The sequence below is a fragment of the Leptonychotes weddellii genome, chromosome 11, assembly GCF_054177405.1.
Source record: "Leptonychotes weddellii isolate Sample4059 chromosome 11, ASM5417740v2, whole genome shotgun sequence".
NCBI lineage: Eukaryota > Metazoa > Chordata > Mammalia > Carnivora > Phocidae > Leptonychotes > Leptonychotes weddellii.
In genome coordinates this window covers 78,915,674-78,936,330 of record NC_138379.1, presented here as the reverse complement: position 1 = coordinate 78,936,330, position 20,657 = coordinate 78,915,674, and the positions used below count along the sequence as shown (strand labels likewise).

Genomic DNA, 20,657 nt, shown 5'->3' with positions numbered 1-20,657 from the left:
GGGGCTTGGGAATGGGCGTTCATTTCTAAAGGCAGCTCAGCCAAAGGGTATGGCCAAGGGGTCTAGAGACATTGGCATCACTGGGTGGCAGTGGAGATGTGGACGGATGTTTCTGCATTAGCCAGAGAGAGAAGGCAAGCAGCACTGACAGACACAACTCAGTTAGGCAATGAGAGAAAGCCTGACCACACACTCCCCGCCATCGATACGCAGAAAATACATGCACAGAGGGTCTAAATCCTTCCCCTCTCCTGGGAAAAGACCCCAAGGAATCAAGCGCTACTGTCCTTGGTCAATTCTTAGGGAGATCCAGAAAGCTTATTAAAAAGCCTCCTTCATTTACTTATTGGATTAGTATTTATTGAGAACTTTCTATGTGCCAAGCACTGCGAGGCACAAAGAATATACAAAGGATTGGGTAGGTCCCTGACCTGTAGTAGGAGTGGTAGTAAGTAGTCTAAACTGAAGAGGGCTGTACTGTGTCACTTGAAGGAAAGATGTACAGAGAATCCGGGGAGAGAAGGTGAAGGCCAGGGGTGCCTAGTTCCGATGTGAAGGCAGAAGGAGGCAGGGTGATGGAAGGGAGTGAGATCCTAGAAGTCTTCTCAGAGGAGGTGCCAGGTAAGGATGAGGGCGAGGGAGCGTGTGACCAAAGTCCTGCTTACTGAATCTGGCTCTGTTCCACCTTTCTTGACTGTTGTGTGTATCAGTAAGGATTGTGTGAACCCAGAGCTCCCTCTGACACCGGGGAGGATGCATAAAATAAGTAAAAGATAGGATCCCCCCACTCCGGATATTTAAAATGTGATGGTGAATCCAAAGAAGCATAAGAAAAATAATTAGATAAGCGAGGTGAGTGTGTAGCAATACAATCCCAACGTTGGCTTTATCACTCTGTAAAGCTTTCTAACTTTTCACATGCTGCCTAGTAAGAGAGCTAAGTTTGTCATGGCTCTGGACCATTAGCCGGAAGCTGGGGAAATTCTTTTTTTTTTTTTTTAAGATTTTATTTATTTGCGAGAGAGAGAATGAGAGACAGAGAGCATGAGAGGGAGGAGGGTCAGAGGGAGAAGCAGACTCCCTGCTGAGCAGGGAGCCTGATGTGGGACTCGATCCCGGGACTCCAGAATCATGACCTGAGCCGAAGGCAGTCGCTTAACCAACTGAGCCACCCAGGCGCCCAGCTGGGGAAATTCTTGAATATGTTAGTTGGTTGGCACCACAGAACACCTACGAAGAGCACAGTAGTTAAGAACCATCACCCTGGGGGTGCCTGAGTGACTCAGTCAGTTGAGCCTCTGACTCTTGATTTCAGTTCAGGTCTTGACCTCAGGGTCATGAGCTCAAGCCCCACATTGGGCTCCACACTGGGTGTGAAGCCTATTAAAAAAAAAAAAAAAAGAACCACCACCCTGGAGTCAGGTCAGTTCCACCACATGCTGTTTGAACTTGGGCAAGCCACCTAACCTCTCAGAGACTGTGTCGTCTCATCTGCAAAATGGAGACCATAATGGAGATATTTCTACAGTGGTTGTGAGGGTACTTGAGCTAAAGCAAGAAAAGTGCTTAGGTCAAAGTCTGCCAATAGTAAGCTCTCAATAATAATAATAATGAAGTTACACAATGTGTATTATTTATAATGGTTTACCTTTTAAATAAATGTGTATAAGCAATATTAATATTGTTCTTGAGCTCGGTGCCATGGTAGATGCAAATACAGCTAATTAACACTTTTAGACTCTACCATGAGTCAGTCACTATTCTAAACACTTCATATGTTTTGACTCCCTGGATTTGCACAACAACACTATAAGAAAAGTATCATTATCCCCAGTTTGCAGGTAAGAAAACTTGAGCACAGAGAGGTTAAGTAATTTACCCAAGGCCACACCGCAAAGCCAGGATTCAAACACAGGCTGTTTGGCTCAGGCTGCTGTCATAACAAATCAGATACAGTTCTTGAAAAGAATGTTTATAAGGCAAGCCGACATATGATAAGACTCAGGAGAAATAAAAATCATAAAAGTACCAAAAGAAGAGCTGATAAGAGTTATCAAATCCAAATGGGAACATCAAGGAAAGAGAACAATGAAGAGAAGCTGTAGCATGCTGTGTCATGGAAACCAGAGGAAAGAGTTTTAAAGAAAGCAGGGAGGTAGTGGCTAGTCATGTCAAATATTACACTGATGGAAAAGCAGAGGAGCCTTGAGAACAACCAGCATGAGGCACAGTGAGGAGTGCAGTGAAGGGAGAGAGATCCCATGGAGGGTGGAAGGTAAAGCCAAACGACAAGGGTTTGTAGGAAAGTAACTCTAATCACTGTAGACTTAACTTTTGAAAAGAGTAGTAACAAAAGGAAGACAAGAGAGGAATGTTAGTGCAAAGGATCCTTCCCCTCCCAGACAAGGGTCCCTTATTTGTTATCAGAATGGAATTACAATGTGGAGAAAGAGCAAAGATGCAAGAGACAGTTGTGAGCGATTTATGAATGAGCAGAGAATATGGACAGCTTGTGTGGGGTGGCTCTAGCGGGAGCTCTAGCCTTGGCAAAGAGGAGTGCCCTTCTGCCTCTGATTCAAGAAGAAAGAGGAGGGGCGCCTGTGTGGCTCAGTCGTTAAGCAACTGCCTTCAGCTCAGGTCGTGATCCCAGGGTCCCGGGATCGAGCCCCACATCGGGCTCCCTGCTCGGCCGGGAGCCTGCTTCTCCCTCTCCCACTCCCCCTGCTTGTGTTCCCTCTCTCGCTGTCTCTCTCTGTCAAATAAATAAATAAATAAATAAATAAATAAATAAATAAATAATCTTTAAAAAAAAAAGAAGGAAGAGGAGACAGATGGAGATACAGAGACATTTTGATATGGAGGGACAATGAGGCTGCTCACATCAGCTGGTTCTGACCTCGGCAAGGAGGGTTCTAGGAAAAGAAGCAAGGATGTTCCTGGACACTGCCTAGACAGCTCATTATGGAGATGCCATGTCCCCTTTTGGGAAGCCTGGCAAACTCCTACTAACGCTTTGGGACTCTGACCGCCTCCTCTGGCCTCCTAAGTGCCCAAGGCAGAGTCGGGGCTCTGTCACCTGCACCTGTTCATCTATTCCTCTCTTACTACATCAGTCATGCCATTTATAATTATTTTTATTCACATCACTCTCCTCTTTCAGTCTGAAGTCCTTGATGGTGGAGACCACATTATACTTTATATATTAATTTCTCTGCCATCACACTAGTACAAAATGATATGCAGTAAATGTGTGTTGAACGAATAAATAAATTACTCCATAAGTCATACATAAAAGAATTGCAATTCGGACCCAGAAAAGGAATAACGTTTTAGAGCTAGCATCTTCAATGTCTAGGTTCATTTCAGATGGAAACAGTCTGCTCTTGGGCAATTACCCTAACCTCTCTGCATCTAATAACCCAAGCTCTGAAAAATGGGGAGCACAATCCATGGAACTGTGAGCTTCATTAGTGAATGCCAGTAAAGGGCTTTTTAAGTGGCAAAGCAGATAATTACAGAAAATGCCTCTGAGGGAGAAAGATGACAAAAATGTGTCTCAGGGACAATGAAGGAGCTTTCTTCTAGGATTTCCACCACATTTCACTCTGACACAAGCAGCTACGGAAGAACCAGAGCTCTCTCAAAGGGCCTGCACCCCTAGGTTCCAAGGTTACGTGTTCCACCAAGTTCATGAACTGCTGTGAAAGACTATTTGTTAGAAAGCACAAGAGAACAAGGTCCTGTGACTCAGCACCTCCCAGATCAGGCCCAATCTGCCCCCTACTTAACTTTCAGCCTTTTCTATTGTCCTGCCTTGTGGCTCCTGATTTCCGCCTTTACACAGCATCAGCAGGCCGCTCAGTGCTTGACCCCTGGAAATACACTTGAGCTCCCAAGAAGTACATGATCATCTATCACTGCCATTTTCCAAGTGCTAGCTAGCTAAACAGATACCTGAGTAAGCCCCGAAAGCAGCCACCAGCTGATCTGCACAAGATGGGATACAGCCTAGTCCAGGTGAGCTGCAAAAACAATGTGACACTGACTAATAAGACTTAGTGTTGATGTTCTGGGACTTTTAAAAACAGCAAATTCATGATTGGCATATTTTATACTTTTTTCTAAGGCCATAAAAATATAAGGCATAATGTATTCTAGATGGCTGGTCCTAAATGTAGAGGAACATTGCTATGGAAAAGTTTAGTGAGATGTTAATTCTAAAACATGTGTATTTGATTATTATTATTATTCCTCTCTACACACACAAAGGCACACGTGCACGTGCATGCATGCACATGCATACACCCCTCTAAAATTGATTTTGCAGAAGATAAATTCATAATTGGTTTGCCCCCCCAGATACACACATTCCTTATTAGCAATATGTGTGATAAGAATGGGTAAAGATAGTCTAGAATTTTTAATTGTCACAGTTACTCAAAAGGTGACTATCTAGAGGAGAACAGATCGGAGTGGAAAAGAATAGGAGAAAACGAAGAACTGGCATTAGAAGGGAAGAAAAGACTAGGACACAAAAAAGAGGGATAAGATTAAGAATTGATGACTAGCTATCTGCGTCACTCAGTGCTCCTAACTCTTTTCCAGACTGGTTATCAATCCACATTCAAACATCTCCAGAAAAGGGGCACTCCACGTTTGAGAAAGGCCTCAAATTGGCTCCATATGCGATAGTGAAGAGGTTTTCTTTTTCCAGCACTGCAGGCTGCTTTCTTATTATCAAAGCAGTTAACAGTCTGTAGATCCTCATCAACGCTAAATGTAGAAAATTTGCCACAGCTATAATTAAAACTCTGGTTGGTATCCACATTAGCCAGCTGATCTTAACATTAGCCACTCAGAGCTCTTCTTGAAACTTATAATTAGTTGGGAGAGAGATAAAAGGACAGCATGTTCTTGTTGACATGACTTCGGGGTCCACACAGAGGCTGAATGGCCCTTATTCAAGAATTCCATATGGGGAAGCCTTTCAGTCGTTGGAAAGTCAGGCTAAATGACTTCTCATATCACCTACAACTGTGAAATTATAGAATTCAATGACCTCACAAGAAAATCACGAGATTATTCTATGAGGTGGACACCACTGGAACATTCCATCCCTCCTTGGAAAGGCTTCCTGTTGAGCACATGGAGAAGCTCCTGAAACAATGTCAGCTGTCCTCTTACTGACCCACACACCGTGCAGTGGTTTTCTGTGCTGCCTGAGCCCTGACAGCCTACTCTATGCACCCTGGCCCCAGTTCATCAAATGAAACATCTATCATTAGTGGAATCTTGGCTTGCATCCTTTTCTGGGCAGAGTCGAGGTAAGTAACTTTAGAGCCCATGATACCTTAGAAATTTGGGGTCCCCTATCCCATCAACAATCAAAACAGAAAATAAAGTCTCAGTAAAAAGATTATATTGTTCAACCAGTATGTCATTAGTATAACAGGCATAAATTAAAAGAGTGGGGGAGAGATTTGGTCTTTTTTTGAGATCTAGAACCTTAAGGAAGTAGAGCTTAGAGGAAAGGGGGCGGGGGGGCAGAGGGGTCATATCATGATTAAAGCTTCCACCATGCAATTAATCAAATGTGAGGTATTTCACAAGCCATCATAATAAAACGAACAAATCCTCAGTGCGTACCCTTAGTATCCAAGACCTGTAGAAAAATATGGGATGTGGGACATCATTTCAGCTATCCACTTATGGATTTATACAAACAAAGGCTCAGGCTGTCAAGTGACTATTTTGGAGTAAAGAAGAAGCAAAGGACCTAAGGGCCAAGAGCTGAAAACCAAATAAAACTATGCAATTCTCTTCCTTAAAAATCCTTAAAAAAGAAAAAACTAATCTGTTATATGACAAAATATATAAAAATGTACGGTAATTCATAGGTAAGGGGTTTTGATCCAATTTATCTGAATACCTGCCTCAATTTCTATTGCCTATTTATATATTTGCATTCATATTTTATCAGTTATTTTGTGTTTATTGGTTTTCTCCTAAACTCCAAATACTTGAGGATGATGTCTTTTTTTTTTTAGCCATCTCAATCTCTTGCCATGCTCACTGTGGTTGACTAGCATCCCATAGAATCACTAAAAATGTTTCACACAAACCCAACTTCTGCTTTTCCTTAGATAAGAGAGATTGGTTGAAGTGCTTCACATAAATGTCACTAGGGAAAGTCTCCATTTGAAATATGGGTAACAATTACTCTGTACCTTGAAGTCATTGTAAACTTTTCAAAACATTTTCATGGAGACCATTTCATTTTGGTATCTGTTTCATGAACAGACCCCAAAGAACATTACAACCACAAACCCACCAATCGCCCCCACTCACCAGCAAAAGCTATGTCTGGAGTCTTGTGCCCTTTGGTCAACTGGCAACTGGAGGTCATTTCTCCTCCAGGCAAGTGAATGTGCATTGCAATTCACCTGGCTAGACTACAACAGCGATCAGCACTAGGGAAAGACAGTGCTCACGTGACAAGCTATAGCAACTCAGACTGTAGAAAGATCCAGAAGGTCCAAATACAGGTCTTCTTAGTCCTTGCAATGTTGAAGGAAGAGATCTCAGTGTCCTTCAATCACCCCCTTAAGTAATGTGTCCACAGTGTTTATGGTTTCCTCCCATCCTGACATTTCATCATAATTTAACATTCCTGGGAAGGCTGAAATGAAAGCTGAATTTTTCACTAGAGCTAGGTCATGCTGACAGTGATAGCAACTGACAGGAGATTAAAAGGAACCACAGATACTGTGCTGAACATGTCTCATCAAGGTCACCCACTCGTGATCAGGCAAGTGGAGGGTGAGGGACAAATACAGGCTTATCGCTTAAGAACCAGCCGGGACAATGACATTATCTAATTATTCCTCTTCATTCCTATCTCCTCCGGCCTCCCACTCCCACATATATGCTTTTAAGCAAGTCTGTTATTTAAAAATTACTATAAGATGGTTCTCCTTGTCAGTCCAAGGTATAGCTACCATAAAGACAATGCCACCAACCTTCCCAACCCTGCCAAGCAGAAGTAGTCACTCCCATGTCACTGGGCTCACCCCTTCACTACAGCACTTACAGGTTACATGACTTTCTCCCCCAAAACTGTGAAACCCTCATGTGTTTGAGGCATGTTCTCTTCTTCTATTTAACTACACAGTGGAAGAGCTAGCTAGCTATCTACTAACACTCATGATTCTCCCTCTCTAACACAGAGTTGCAGCTGAGACATTCCTGCCAAGCCAGGAACTGCTTTCTCCAGCTCCCTTTTTATCTAGGTGTGGCCATAGGACTAGGTTCAGTCAGTGGAATGTGAGCCGAAGTGATGTACTTCACCTTGAGGTTTCTGTAACGTATCATACATCCAAACTCTCTTTTGCCCGCTACCAGCTGGGTACAAACCTTGATGAGTCAAGACACTGCCAGCTTAATTAGGGCTCAGGAATCATTGCATGGAAGAAAGCTACTGTGGACTAGAAACCATGTATTGGACTAGTACAAGAAGGAGAAATATACTTCCATTTTTAAAAAAAATTTGCATATGTTTTAGGGTCTATTTGTTACTGGAGCATGCCCTAACTAATACATAAGCCTAACACAGTGGCATATATATCCATTCAAGAGATGATGAATAACTAAATAGGGCATTCACCCATTTGCCTATGAAAGAGCCTGATTATTTTGTGCTTTTCAAGGAAAAGATTAACTATGAATTGCATCTCGTGAAATTATATCCAGTAATTGTTATTATGGAAATCATCTCAGAATGCTATAGGAAACAGAATGATGCTAGGAGGGTTTAATGTTTCTTCAAATTCATAGATACATATTTAAATTTTGTTACTGTGGGAGAATGTTGAGGTTGTCATGGCAACAAGTTAGAGCAACAGAGTGCACGTGATGTACTGGGATGCTTGGTGCTAGCCATGCCAGCAAAAACATAAAATGATTATATCATACAGGGAAAACTCTACTAAGGGTTATGGTGTGGTAGCCAACTATTTGTCTTTCACCTTCTAGAAACCATAATGTAATACACTGATTTGTTCACAATTTTGATAATATTGTCAGTTCTGCAATGAAATGGATTTTAGAATAAAGATGAAATTATTGGTAGAAGATCATCACTCTATCTCCACCCTTCTGGAAAACACACACACACACACAAGTAGAATCTGATTGAGTTGATGAACTGAATAGACAATAAATTTAAAGTAAGCAATCAAATTAAGCCCCTCCTGAGCAGAGGTTTTGGAGCAAATTTCTTAAGTAATTACCCCAACTCTTTGATTTACTTCACCATGCACACAGAGCCTTTATTGATCCCCTCTCTGTGGACCAGGAGCCTAATTCTCTGCAATATACTTGCTCCTTATTCAAGTTATCATCACTCTGTTATGAAAATTAAATGTTTCAAGCAGGGCTGGTCTACCTCCCCCAGGGATATTACTCTTCTCTCTGAGTGACCTTAGGGCTTCAAAGTGTCTGGAAGCAATAATCGTGAGACAGCACAAAGGGCAGGTGGCCTGGATCCAAATTAAAAGAGAAAAGAAATGGGTCTGGGCTCAGGAAATGTGGCAAGCCGGAGTAGAGGTATTTGATGGGCAAGAACGCTTTGGGGGGACTAATATCGCTAGCTGTTCTTTGAATGATAAAGGTAAAGAAAAAAGGGCGCCTGGGTGGCTCAGTTGGTTAAGCGACTGCCTTCGGCTCAGGTCATGGTCCTGGGGTCCTGGGATCGAGTCCCGCATTGGGCTCCCTGCTCGGCGGGGGGTCTGCTTCTCCCTCTGACCCTCCCCCCTCTCATGCTCTATCTCATTCTCTCTCTCTCAAATAAATAAATAAAATCTTTAAAAAAAAAAAAAAAAAAGGTAAAGAAAAAAACTCCCCTGACATCTTTTCTCATTAACGCCCTTGAAAATACTTCAGGAAAACTTTCAACTCTAAGAAGAAACAAAGAAAAAGGACAGCACCCCGGCTTTTAGTCTAGACTCCCTTTTTCCTCCCCTTCTCTCACCTTATCATTTCTGCTTCTATGTGTGGATTCACTGATGTCTTCTCCAGCCCCTCCTAGTTCCACTCGGAAACTATACTGGCCAAATTCTTGGAGAAGATACGCAAGCTTCAAGAGCCCCTCCTTCCCCGGGACAGCAGGGGTCATGCAGGAAAGAGATTCCAAAGGAGGGAAGCCGTTACTGTAGTGAGAAGCAGGACAGAAAGGAGGTGGACTCTGGACCCCACCTGCCCTGACACAAGGCAGAACCATTTCAAGGCAGAACAACACAGCACATGCAAACATTTTTTTTTTTTTAAAGATTTTATTTATTTATTTGAGAGAGAGAGAATGAGAGACAGAGAGCATGAGAGGGAGGAGGGTCAGAGGGAGAAGCAGACTCCCTGCCGAGCAGGGAGCCCGATGCGGGACTCGATCCCGGGACTCCAGGATCATGACCTGAGCCGAAGGCAGCCGCGTAACCAACTGAGCCACCCAGGCGCCCAGCACATGCAAACATTAAGAGGAACTGAATTCAATCACAATGCCAGACAGTCTCAGGCGGCCCCTTGACTGCTCCTGGTACAAACCAGGGTCAAAGACGTCTGACGGGGCTCAGTAGACAGAGGAGATCAATAATGCTAAGGAGTAACGTCTGCAGTGAGAAACAAATCATTGCAAGTTCAAATAAAATGCTCTCCATGCTCAGGTCTCCCGACGGAAGCCTTCCATCTGCCATACTGGCATTGCCCCTGGGATACCCTCCTCTCTCCGCGGGAGGGGAGGATGGGGGAGAGAGAAATACCAGGAGCCAGGGGTGGTCTTCCAGCCCTTGTGCTGTCTGCGACTGAGAAACCCCCAATAGCTTAGCGCCCATCTGGCCGATTCAAGGAGAAAACACTGAGAGTATGAACTATTTTGAGAATGATGAGAATAAAGTATACCTCAGTCTCAGAAGAGATTAGGAGGTAGCTAAATGAAGTTACGAAGAGCAGGATAAACAGAAAGCAAATTGTATTTAATGACTTAAACCTACTGAGAACTTATTACACGAGCCAGGTCCATTTCACTACTAAGGAAACTAAGGCTTAGAGCTGTTAAGCCACATTCCTAACATCCCAGGATTGTACATGGTAACCCCAAGACTCACACCAAGGCTGACTCACTACAAGGTCAGAAAGCGGCCTTAACTCCACGCCACACATCTCCGTATGGGGCTGACTTGTAACTGCAACTAAGTATGTTTCTCTAGGCCTTTCTCTTCCTCATGGTCTTCATCATGTCGGGGTCACTAGTGTGCACTTGACCCATCTTGATGCATAGAAACAAGGACATATATTTCTAAAGTCCATCGAGCTGTCTGGGTGGAGGCTGGAGCCACAGAACAATGGATTACAGGGAAATGCAGAGGGCATGGAGATTGTAGCCTAGTATTGTGCTATTTGCTCCTCTTGGCTAAGTCTGCTCGGAGAAAGTTGAGTTGTCGAATTAAGGGGATAAACTGGCAAATTCTACTGCGGGTTGCTCACACCTCCATATTTTTGTTTTTATTATTGTTGTTCAATATATGACATATTGTTTTGAGAACCTACACCAACAGAAGCAAAAATAATGTAAAAGGCAGAGTCCATTGCCAGGACTTAAACTCTACATTGGGAGCACGCTGTCAGGGCCCTTCTGCGGACGCAAATGCTCTGTGGCTCCCCAATCCTCTTGACCCATTTCACAGATACAGCACTAGTGGTAAAAATGGAAAAACTTCAAAATGACCAGTATCTATTTTGTTCTACTTGTGGTTAAAAATTACTCTTCTGCCTTAGGAAGGAAACTAGGATTTACTCAGCAGGGCCAATGTGTAACTCCCTGTGCTAGATGATTTATCCACACGTTAGCTTATTGATTTCTCACAACCACCTTTTGTGGTACCACACACCTACCTTCCAGCTGATGGAACTGAGGTTACAGTGATCAGTTTGCCCAGGGCCAGGACCTATATGGCTGCCCAGGGACGCACGTCTATAATCTTATGACATTCAAAATCAGTACTCTTTCTTCTATGCTTTTCTTTGGTCCTCTTTAATGATTTAGATCTTGGCCACACCTCTGGGTCATCACTGTAAACTTTAGCAGTCATAGTTCAATAGAGTAGAAGGTACAGAATATTGAGCTGAGAGATTGTACCGAGATGAATGTAAACTCAAGAAGTTAATGCTTTGTCAAAACTCCTTAACTAAGTGGTTTGCCTCTCCTCTGTCTCTCTCGTCTAAAATTGACATAGAGAAAAATCACTCCAATTACTTGAAAGTTGATTAGTTGATTAGTTGGTCGGTTAGTTGATTCCAGCTTTCCAGAGACTTAAAGAGAAGCATTTCATGTCAAAAGAAACTTTCATGGATAATGTCTATTTGGGAAAGGATCTCAAATGAGCAGACAAAGTGCGCTCAGGGATGGGTCCACCTCTGGAAACACAGCATGTAGCAGAAAGAGCAGGGACCTGGGAGTCATCCAGACCCAAATGAGAATCCTGGCTCCCCAACCTTGGAAAGTTAGACAAGTCCTTCCCTGAGGCTCGGGGTCTTCATCTTTAAAATCAGAATGATGCCACCAACCTCAAAGGGGCAAGATGAGGAACATATGAGATGATCTACACGAAAAGCCAACCATCACACCCAGCACAATACAAACTCACTCAGGAAAGTGGAGTTTCTTTCTCAATCCCTTCTGATCTACCTGTTTCTTGTCCTTGAAGAAGTGGTGAGGGCATGGGTAGTGCCCCCTGCTGGTTGAGTGCAGAGTCCATCTAGGGAAGAAAGGAGTCATCGATTCTTCAGATTCTCACTTTCTGCAACATTAACTGGCTTGGACGAAGAGTCAATTCATACCCTTGCCATTTATCCATGGCTACCCCAGTGTTGGTGGCCAGGAATGTGGCATTTCAAACAAAGTATGTCTGACGATTGTAAGGCCAGATGATTACTTTACTACTATTTGGTGTGTTGTGTAACAAATCTCCATATTGTGTCATTCAGAGTCTCTCACAACTGCCTGAATCCCCCAGATGGCGTCTCTGCTTTCATACCGCCCTACTTTCCCAGAATTTCTACATCTCCAGGGCCATTACCGCCTCCTGACTCTCTCACACTTATCCTATTATGCTATTATCCTGCACCCAGCACTGGCTGCTTTATTTTCTACTCTCTGCCACAATATTATGGGCCCTGAGCTGCAGACTCTCAGATAGTGTCTGTCTGCTTGCTATTTGTGTGCTCCACTAGGGAAAAGGCAGGTGTGGAATATCCATTTGTGTACATATCAGGCAGAGACAATGCCAAAGCATTCCGGCGAGCAGGAGGTATCCTAACGGGGATGCCGCAAGCGGAGGAAGAGGTAGCGTGCTCCAGCTAAAATAATTAAACCCCATAGTTCCAAGTCACCACATACCCTGCTATGTATACAATCCACACTGCAAGGGAAGAGGAGCAGTTAGCTGGTAAATTATCTTTACATGTGTTCCCCTTTAAAAAAATAAAATCAAAAAAAATTTTTTATTTTTATTTATTTATTTTATTTTTAATCTGTTATGTTAATCACCATACATTACATCATTAGTTTTTGATGTAGTGTTCCATGATTCATTGTTTGTGCATAACACCCAGTGCTCCATGCAGAACGTGCCCTCCTTAATACCCATCACCAGACTAACCCATCCCCCCACCCCCCTCCCCTCTAGAACCCTCAGTTTGTTTCTCAGAGTCCATAGTCTCTCATGGTTCGTCTCCCCCTCCGATTTCCCCCCCTTCATTCTTCCCCTCCTGCTATCTTCTTCTTTTTTTTTTTTTAACATACAATGTATTATTTGTTTCAGAGGTACAGGTCTGTAATTCAACAGTCTTACACAATTCACAGTGCTCACCATAGCACATACCCTCCACAATGTCCATCACCAGCCACCCCACCCTTCCCACCCCTTTTTTAATCACTTTACAGTATTAACTGTTTCAAGTGGCTCCCTACACAGAATTCTCCGCCTCCATGACAGTGGCTTTTCTGTGTTGATAGAATAGGATTGAACCCGAGGGTTGTTCAGATCCAGTGCTGGGTTCAAATTATAACTGGGTTTCCAAATCCTAGTTGTATCACGGGCTATCATCTTTGCACGACAACCAACTTGGCAAATGACTCAATCCTTTGAGCTTCTATTTCCTCGTCTATTATACGGAGATGACACTGCATACCCAGCACGGTTTGGGAAGATAACTGAAGAATGGCGAAGCTTGTGATATCATGCCCACAATCAGAGGAATTGAGGCTTATTTATCCCGCTCCCTTCTTTAATGCTCAAATACGCCCTCAACCCACACACGGCTCTCTCATGTAATTCTAGTGGCCTATCTTCCTAGGTAAACTGGTTTCCATGGGGCTGGATTCATCCCCTTACTCAGCCCAGGGACTTAGAAGAAGGGCTTAACAAATATTAGTGGAATTAGGGACAAGCGGAATTACAAACCTGCAGAACAATTGGTGAGTTCAAAGGAAGAGAGGATCACAGTTTTTTTAGATTCTTTTCAGCCATACCCTTACAGATTGTCATTCATAGCACTCTCTTCAAAAATGATCATGCTTCCATTTGACATACAAAAAAATAAAGAGAGAGACAGAGACAGAGAGGGAAGAAAGAGGGAGGAAGGAGGGCGGAGGAAGGAAGGAAGGAAGGAAGGAAGGAAGGAAGGAAGGAAGGAAGGAAGGAAGGAAGGAAGGAAAGAAAGAAAGAAAGAAAGAAAAAAAGAAAGAAGGCAACACCTGGGAGCTTCCTATGTCAAACAACAGTCCCTGACTGCCCATCCTAAGCAGAATGCTTATAGAATACAAATCAACTTCACTACTAGCTACTCCTAAAAGATAATTCAGAAGGACAATGTGATTTGGGAAAGGAGGAAGGAGAGAATCCCTAACTCCCACGGCTGACCAGAAATGACTTGAATTCTCTGACATGTTATATTATGGGTGTTACTATCACATCCCAGCGATGAGACAGATAGAAAATGACAGTGGATCTTTCATGGAGTCCCAAGCAGATCATCACCAGACCTCATCTTTCTTTACTGAGCACCTACTATGTGTTCACAGCTCAGCAGCCCAGAAACTAACTCAGATCAGCTTGGCCCCAGTGGGATAAAGTTCGAGCCATGCATGATAAAGCTTGAATTAAATGCTTATTTAGAAGGAAGGAACAAGCAAGCTGCCTCAAAAAGAAGGAAAAGGGCACCAGCCCCCATTCTGGGAGGGACAACGTCTAGACCTCCCCTCAAAGAAAGTCTTATGTGTGGACCCAGGTGCTGCTGAGGGGGGCCTGGTGGGGTGGTGGGGGATAAAAGGCTTTCTGGAGGCCCTCTGACCCCAGCCGTCCCACGGGAAATGAGCGAGGAGGCTGCTGGCTGGCAGACAAGCAGGTGTGCCCTTAAGAAGCCATGGAGATTAGCTGGGGCTTATCCAAACCTCTGCAGGAGGCAAATCTCTCCTGGCTCTCTCAGGAGACCTCAGCGCTCCTCTGGCATCAAATAAGCCAGATGCAGAATGGACGTCAACTTGGCCTTTGTGAATCCAGGGCCCCAGAGCAGGAATCTGGACACCATAACACTCACCAGGGCCCCCAGCAAGAATGAGTTTCCGAACAATATGTTTAGAAAAAGGAAAAGAGAGCAAAAGAAACGACCACAAGTTGGAATCACAGATAAATGAAGCCTCACTTGTACTTGGCTCTTTGTCTTTGGGGCAATTTTTACACCGCATCCACCCCCACCCCCACCCCTGGCTCCTCATTTGACAATTTGACCCAAAGTTTCTTCTTTCTCTAGGAAATATAGCTTCTGGGAAAAATAGGTGGTATCTGCTCTTCAGCAAAGGTAAAAGCCAACAGAAGGCTCAAAGGTTGAGAGCCTCCTTCTCAGGTGCCCTAAGGAAAGCAAATTAGCAACATGAGCAGGGGAAGGAGGGAAAAGGGGTTTCCCGCCAGTGCAGAATATACCCATTTAATTCCATGCCAAGGTCCAGTGATGTGGGAGAAAGAACACTGGCTTTAGATCCACCAGATATGCATTAGAATCCTGATTCTGCCGTGTACAAGCTGTGTGACCCTGAACAAGTCACCTAACCTCTCTGAGCATCAATTTTCCCATCCTAAGGTGAGCATTAAGCAAAACTGTATAAGCAGCTGGCTGAGTACGTTGCATATAAAAGGTGCTCGATAACTTAGTTCCTTCCACTCTTCCCTCTTTCGACAACCCAATTCTCTATATAAAATAGTAGATAAAAACCCTACTATTTCACACTTGTCGAAGCCCATTCCTAGGGAGGGTCATTCACTTGCCCAAACCTCATCTAGATGGAAAGAGTAGAGATCAGAATCCAGATTTCCCTGACGCCCTTGCTAGGCCTTGCTGTTGATGGGCACCCTAAAGATGACCCAGTGTCCAGGCTCAGAAAGGTCCAAGAATGGCTGTGGCAGAAGGGAGACCTCAGCATCAGATGCTAGTACCCATAGGCTACCATGTGGAGGAGTCCACCAGGGAGGATGGAGCCATAACTGTCTCTCAAACATGGCTGAAACTCACCAAGAAACACGTGGGATGTATGGGATTGGGGGGGCGGGGGGAGGAGCAGTCTTCACAGCTTTAACTAACAGTGTAACCAAGAGCCCTCTTATCTTTTAAACTGGTTGTGCCACCACACACACCCAAGTACAAGACAGCTGACTCTGGAATGTCTGAAATGGGTTCATGTCCTTGACGCAATGACAACAACAATAATAGGACTTTTTCTCAATTCACCGCCTTCCCTGACAGCGCAAGCGTTGCAAGCAGGAACATCTCTGCAGACCCTGGGTACAGCCTTCTCCCCACCTGACTCTCAGATCATCTCTAGGGTAGGAAGGTTCTCTGCGAGCCAGACTGTGGTCCATCTTCTCTTGGTTTCTTCCCAAAGGTACTTAAATTTCTACTTCTAATGATGTAATGTATGGTGATTAACATAACATAATAAAATAAAATTTTAAAAAATTCTACTCTTTGAAATATCCTACCACCAGTACCTACATGGATAATTTTAGAACTAGGACTCTCATATAAATGAAGGAACTGAAGGAGGCTCAGAGATGTGGAAAACTTGCCCCAGGTCATGAAGCTAACTTGGTCAGCTGTTGACTGGGTGCCCGCCTCTTCCACTGATTGACCCAGGGTTTGGGGGACCCATGTGGACAGGAGAAACAATCTCTTTGCACAGTTTTATCAGTCTAGAGCTACCTGTGCACAGAGCTCATGAGAAAGGCATTCAAGGTCAAGTGTGATAAGGCCACAACCAGTATGACAAACAGTCAAATATTCCATTAAATATCCTCAATGAAAAAGTAAATAAATAAAATGCCAAAAAGCCCTTGCAAGAAGTATTACTTTTTTAATTTAGAGATTTCTTTATGGGTCCCCAAGGCAGTGTGCTATAATTAATATGGAGAAGGCAAATCACTATAAATACATTCTTTGGTGTAGTCTCATCATGTCTGATAAAGTTGTTTCCTTCAGCTATAATTTACTGATCACCTACTCTGTTCCAGGTATATCCTAAGTGCCAAGAATATGCAGATGGACAGCCACAGCCTCTGTGCTCAAGAAACTCACTGTCTAGGGAAGGGTAAAAACAAGTACTACATAAAATAAATCAAAGACCTAAATATAAGGCCTAAAGCTACAAAACACTTAAGAGAAAATATAGGGAAAAGTTTCATTACATTGGATTTGGCAATGATTTCTGGGATGTAACATCAAAAGCCAAGCGGAAAAAGAAAAAAAAAATAGATAAATCAGACTACATCAAAATTTAAAACTTCTGTGCATTAAATGGCATGATCAGCAAAAAGGCAATCCGCTGAATGGAAGGAAATATTTGCAAATCGTCTATCTGATGAGGGATCCCGAATAGATGAAAAACTCCTACAACTCAACAAAAACAAGTAACTCGATTCAAAAATGGGCAAAGGACTTGAATTTTGGCAAATAATGCATACAAATGGACCGTAAGTACATGAAAATATCACCACGTCTCAAGGAAATGCAAAACTTACACTACAATGAAATACTACCTCCCTCTCTTTAAGATGGTTGCCACCCCAAAAAAGCAGAAAATAAGCATTGGAGAAAGTATGGAGAAACTGGAAGCCATATGCCCTGTTGGTGGAATGTAAGATAATGTAGCCAGTTGGTAAATAGTGTACGTTGGTGCCTTTAATACTTAGAAATAGAACTACCCTATGATTTCGCAATTGCACTTGTGGGTACATATCCAAAAGAATTGAAAGCAGGGTCTTGAAGAGATATTTGTACATCCATGTTCATAGCAGAATTACTGACAGGAGCCAAAAGGTGGAAGTGACCCAAGTGTCCACTGACAGATGAATGGATAAATAAAAGGTGGTCTATACATACAATCGGATATTACTCGGCCTTACAAAAGAAGGAAATCCTCATACATGCTACAGTATGGATGGACTGGAGGACATAATACTAAATGACAGAAGCCAGTCACAACACAACAAACTGAAGACAAATAGTATACGATTTCACTTGTATCTGGAATCTAGAAAACAAAACAAACGAACAGACAAAAAAGACAGAAACAGATTCGTAAGCACTGAGAACAAACTGGTAGTTTTCAAAGGGGAGGAAAATTGGGAGGTGGGGGTTGATATCAGGAAGGAGAGGTAGAGGTACAAGCTTCCAATTATAAGTCACAGGGATGAAAAGTATAGCATGGGAAATATAGTCAATAATATTGTAATAACTTTGTTAAAAAATTATTAAGATAGTAATGTTTATGTCATGTATATTTACTAAAAAATAAAAAAATAAGAGAATACAGGCACTGCAATCACCACCATCAGTAAACTTAGCAGGAGCAAATGGAAATCTCTAGCCCTGGCAAACACCGCAAGGGACCGCCCTAGGGGAAGCCCCTATAAAACCACTAACAAAGAAAGGCTAAAATTCTGCGTGAAAGCTTGGATCCTGAGAGGAAAAGAGGGAAAGCGTTGCTGAAGAAAGATGGTGAACTCTGGACCCCGATCGAGTCTTTCTTGCAGACCATAAGCCTCACCACAGGTTCATAAAACCAATAATGTTCAATTTCTCCATCCACAGTTAGACATCGCTTGAAGTGCCATCTTGATAGAAGAAACATTATCAGAACAGCCTAAAAAGTTCTAAATCATTAACCTTTGCTTTTGACTGGTTAGAGGTTTCGCTTCATGTCTTCGGGCAGGGGCAATGCAGACCAATGTGGCCTTTGTAGTGATTTGATAAGTTTTTGAAATGAAACATTAAACTCGCAGGGAAGGACTTACCAGTTGACTTCATCTGACCAATAGTCTAGATCTGGGTTCCCCTTCCACAGGGCAGATCTCCTGGAGCACCACAGTCTTGGAAAGATGAGAACAATGGAAGATGGAACAGCAGCATCTTTACTGAGAGGGAATACAAGAAAGACAGATTACTTGAGGTAAAGGGAAAATAATTTCCCCATTGTCCCAACACCTATATACCTCACCCAGCTTATGGGTGCCCTTCAAACAACATGCCTCTCTCCTTAGCATTTAATGAGCTCCCTTTTCCTTGTATCTGTGGGCTCAGCGCTGTGCTAAGGCTGGGGGTACATGGAGATGAGGCACAACCCCTGGACTCAGTAACGTTTCATCCTAGGGAGTGAGAAAGCATTAAAGCATGAATTACGTTGTCATAATGTAGGATGTCTTGTGGTTCTGTCTGCATAAACTAAAGGATGCGCGCCCATCTCCCCTCACGCCACTGTCAGAAGAGAAAACTAGAGCCCAGAGGAACAAGAGGAGCCGGCTCTTCATGTGCTTGGCCAGATGAGGTGGCTGTCTCAAACCTGTGCTCCCTGGTGCTCAGTGTCCCTCTCACTACACGCCCAGTCTCTTCTGGACTCCATCAGAGCCCACAGATGAGGCTGAGAGCATAGGATTCCATCCCCGTCCAAGCCTGGTAGCCTCCCAGCGAGGAGACATTCCCCGTCCCTTGGCCACAGAACACACAGCCATACCTCAGGGCAAAAGGCAAGCGGCCAGTGAGTGCCCACGGCAAGCCCATAAGCACCACTGTCCAAAATGCAAGGTTGGCAGCACTGTCCTCACGGATTAAATATGACACATCACCATGATCCCATGGCTCTGACAGACCTCACTGCCTGACCTGCTAGGTCAGCCTCATTCCCACTCGTTTCAGACACCCAGACAAATTAACACGTGCTCCCCAATGACGCAAAACTGTGTGTGTGTGTGTGTGTGTGTGTGTTTCGAAGCCTCCATGCAACTGCATGATCATCAATTAAACATTCACCAGACTTCCACGGACTTAGAAGGGGGAGGCGCCATCAGTTGGCCCCTGAGCATCTGCATCAGCTAGTTCTAAAGTCAGCCTCTCGCCTCGGTCCGTGGAGCATATTTAAACCTCAGTGAAGGGCCCTCACTATCTTTTGTACTGGATCCATCCACCAGGCTGAATGAAGCTTTTAGAACCAGCAAGGACCAGATGGCCCTCCAAGATCATTTCTGAATGTTTCCATCTGAGTCATTTGTATGCGGAAGTCTTCACAAAATAGCAATCTGGGTAGCAGGCTCCAGGCTGAGTCCAGCTTTCCAGACAGCCCATCTTTGCCTACAATTGAGAAGACAAGCACAATATTGTAGGGTTCCACAAAAATATTACAGCCTTTATCTATATGTGTAGCATCAAATACATGAAGTGTCCTTGTCAGGCTGTCACCACAATGGTAGCATGCCACAACTACCTCCCTCCCTGACTTACTTGTCCTTCTGCCCCTGCACCTACCGCTTCGCCCTCAGCACAGGCTGGAAGCCAGCTTTGCCAATCAGCCAGCAGAGGAACTATAGCGCTGGTGCAATAATCTGATTCCGGGCAAATCCAGAGCCCGAAGAGACTTAGACTAAGGAAAACGGGCTCTAGTCTGATCACCTGCTGGGAGCTCCTAGCCAGAAAGTGGGTGGGATGGAAGAACATGGAGCCAGCAGTACACTGGCAGACGGGCCTGCTCATCTGAGGAAGAAGGAAGGCAGCAAGTATGAACACAGCATCAGGAGTCCCAGGGTAGGACCAACTGAGGCTCCTAAATGGGAGGCAAATCCCTATGAAGGGAGTCAACCCAGCACTCCCCGGCCTGGGGATCTACCCTAGAGAAGAGAAAACTTAGGCTCACGCAAACACTCATACATAGATATTTATAGCAGCTTTGTCTGTCATCACCCCAAACTGGGAACGATCCAAATGTCCTACTACCAGTGAATGTATAAAATAAATGTGGTATATATATCCATAGAACAGAAAACCACTCAACATTAAAAAAAAAAAAATGTAAATTATGGATACATACAACAATGTGGATGAACCCCAAGGGCATTATACTGAGTGAAAGAAACCTTTCTCAAAAAGCTCTATTTGCATGATTTCATTTATACAAGATTTTCAACATCTCAGCATTGTCAGGGACAAGGGGTGAGAGCAAGGTATGACTACAAAGGAATAGCATGAAAGAATGTTTTGGAGTTGTTGAAACTGTTCTGGATCTTGCTTTT

The 20,657-nt window shown here is 43.7% G+C and overlaps 1 protein-coding gene across 2 annotated transcripts in view; it reads right to left on the bottom strand.

Moving 5' to 3' along the window:
• LOC115942733 (uncharacterized) overlaps positions 1 to 20,657 on the bottom strand; it is a 224,643-nt gene that overhangs the window by 172,106 nt on the left and 31,880 nt on the right. For both annotated transcript variants that reach the window (XR_014138882.1, XR_014138883.1), the window contains exon 2: positions 18,393 to 18,512. The gene's annotated coding sequence lies outside the window, so the exon portion shown is untranslated. The remainder of the gene's footprint in view (positions 1 to 18,392; positions 18,513 to 20,657) is intronic.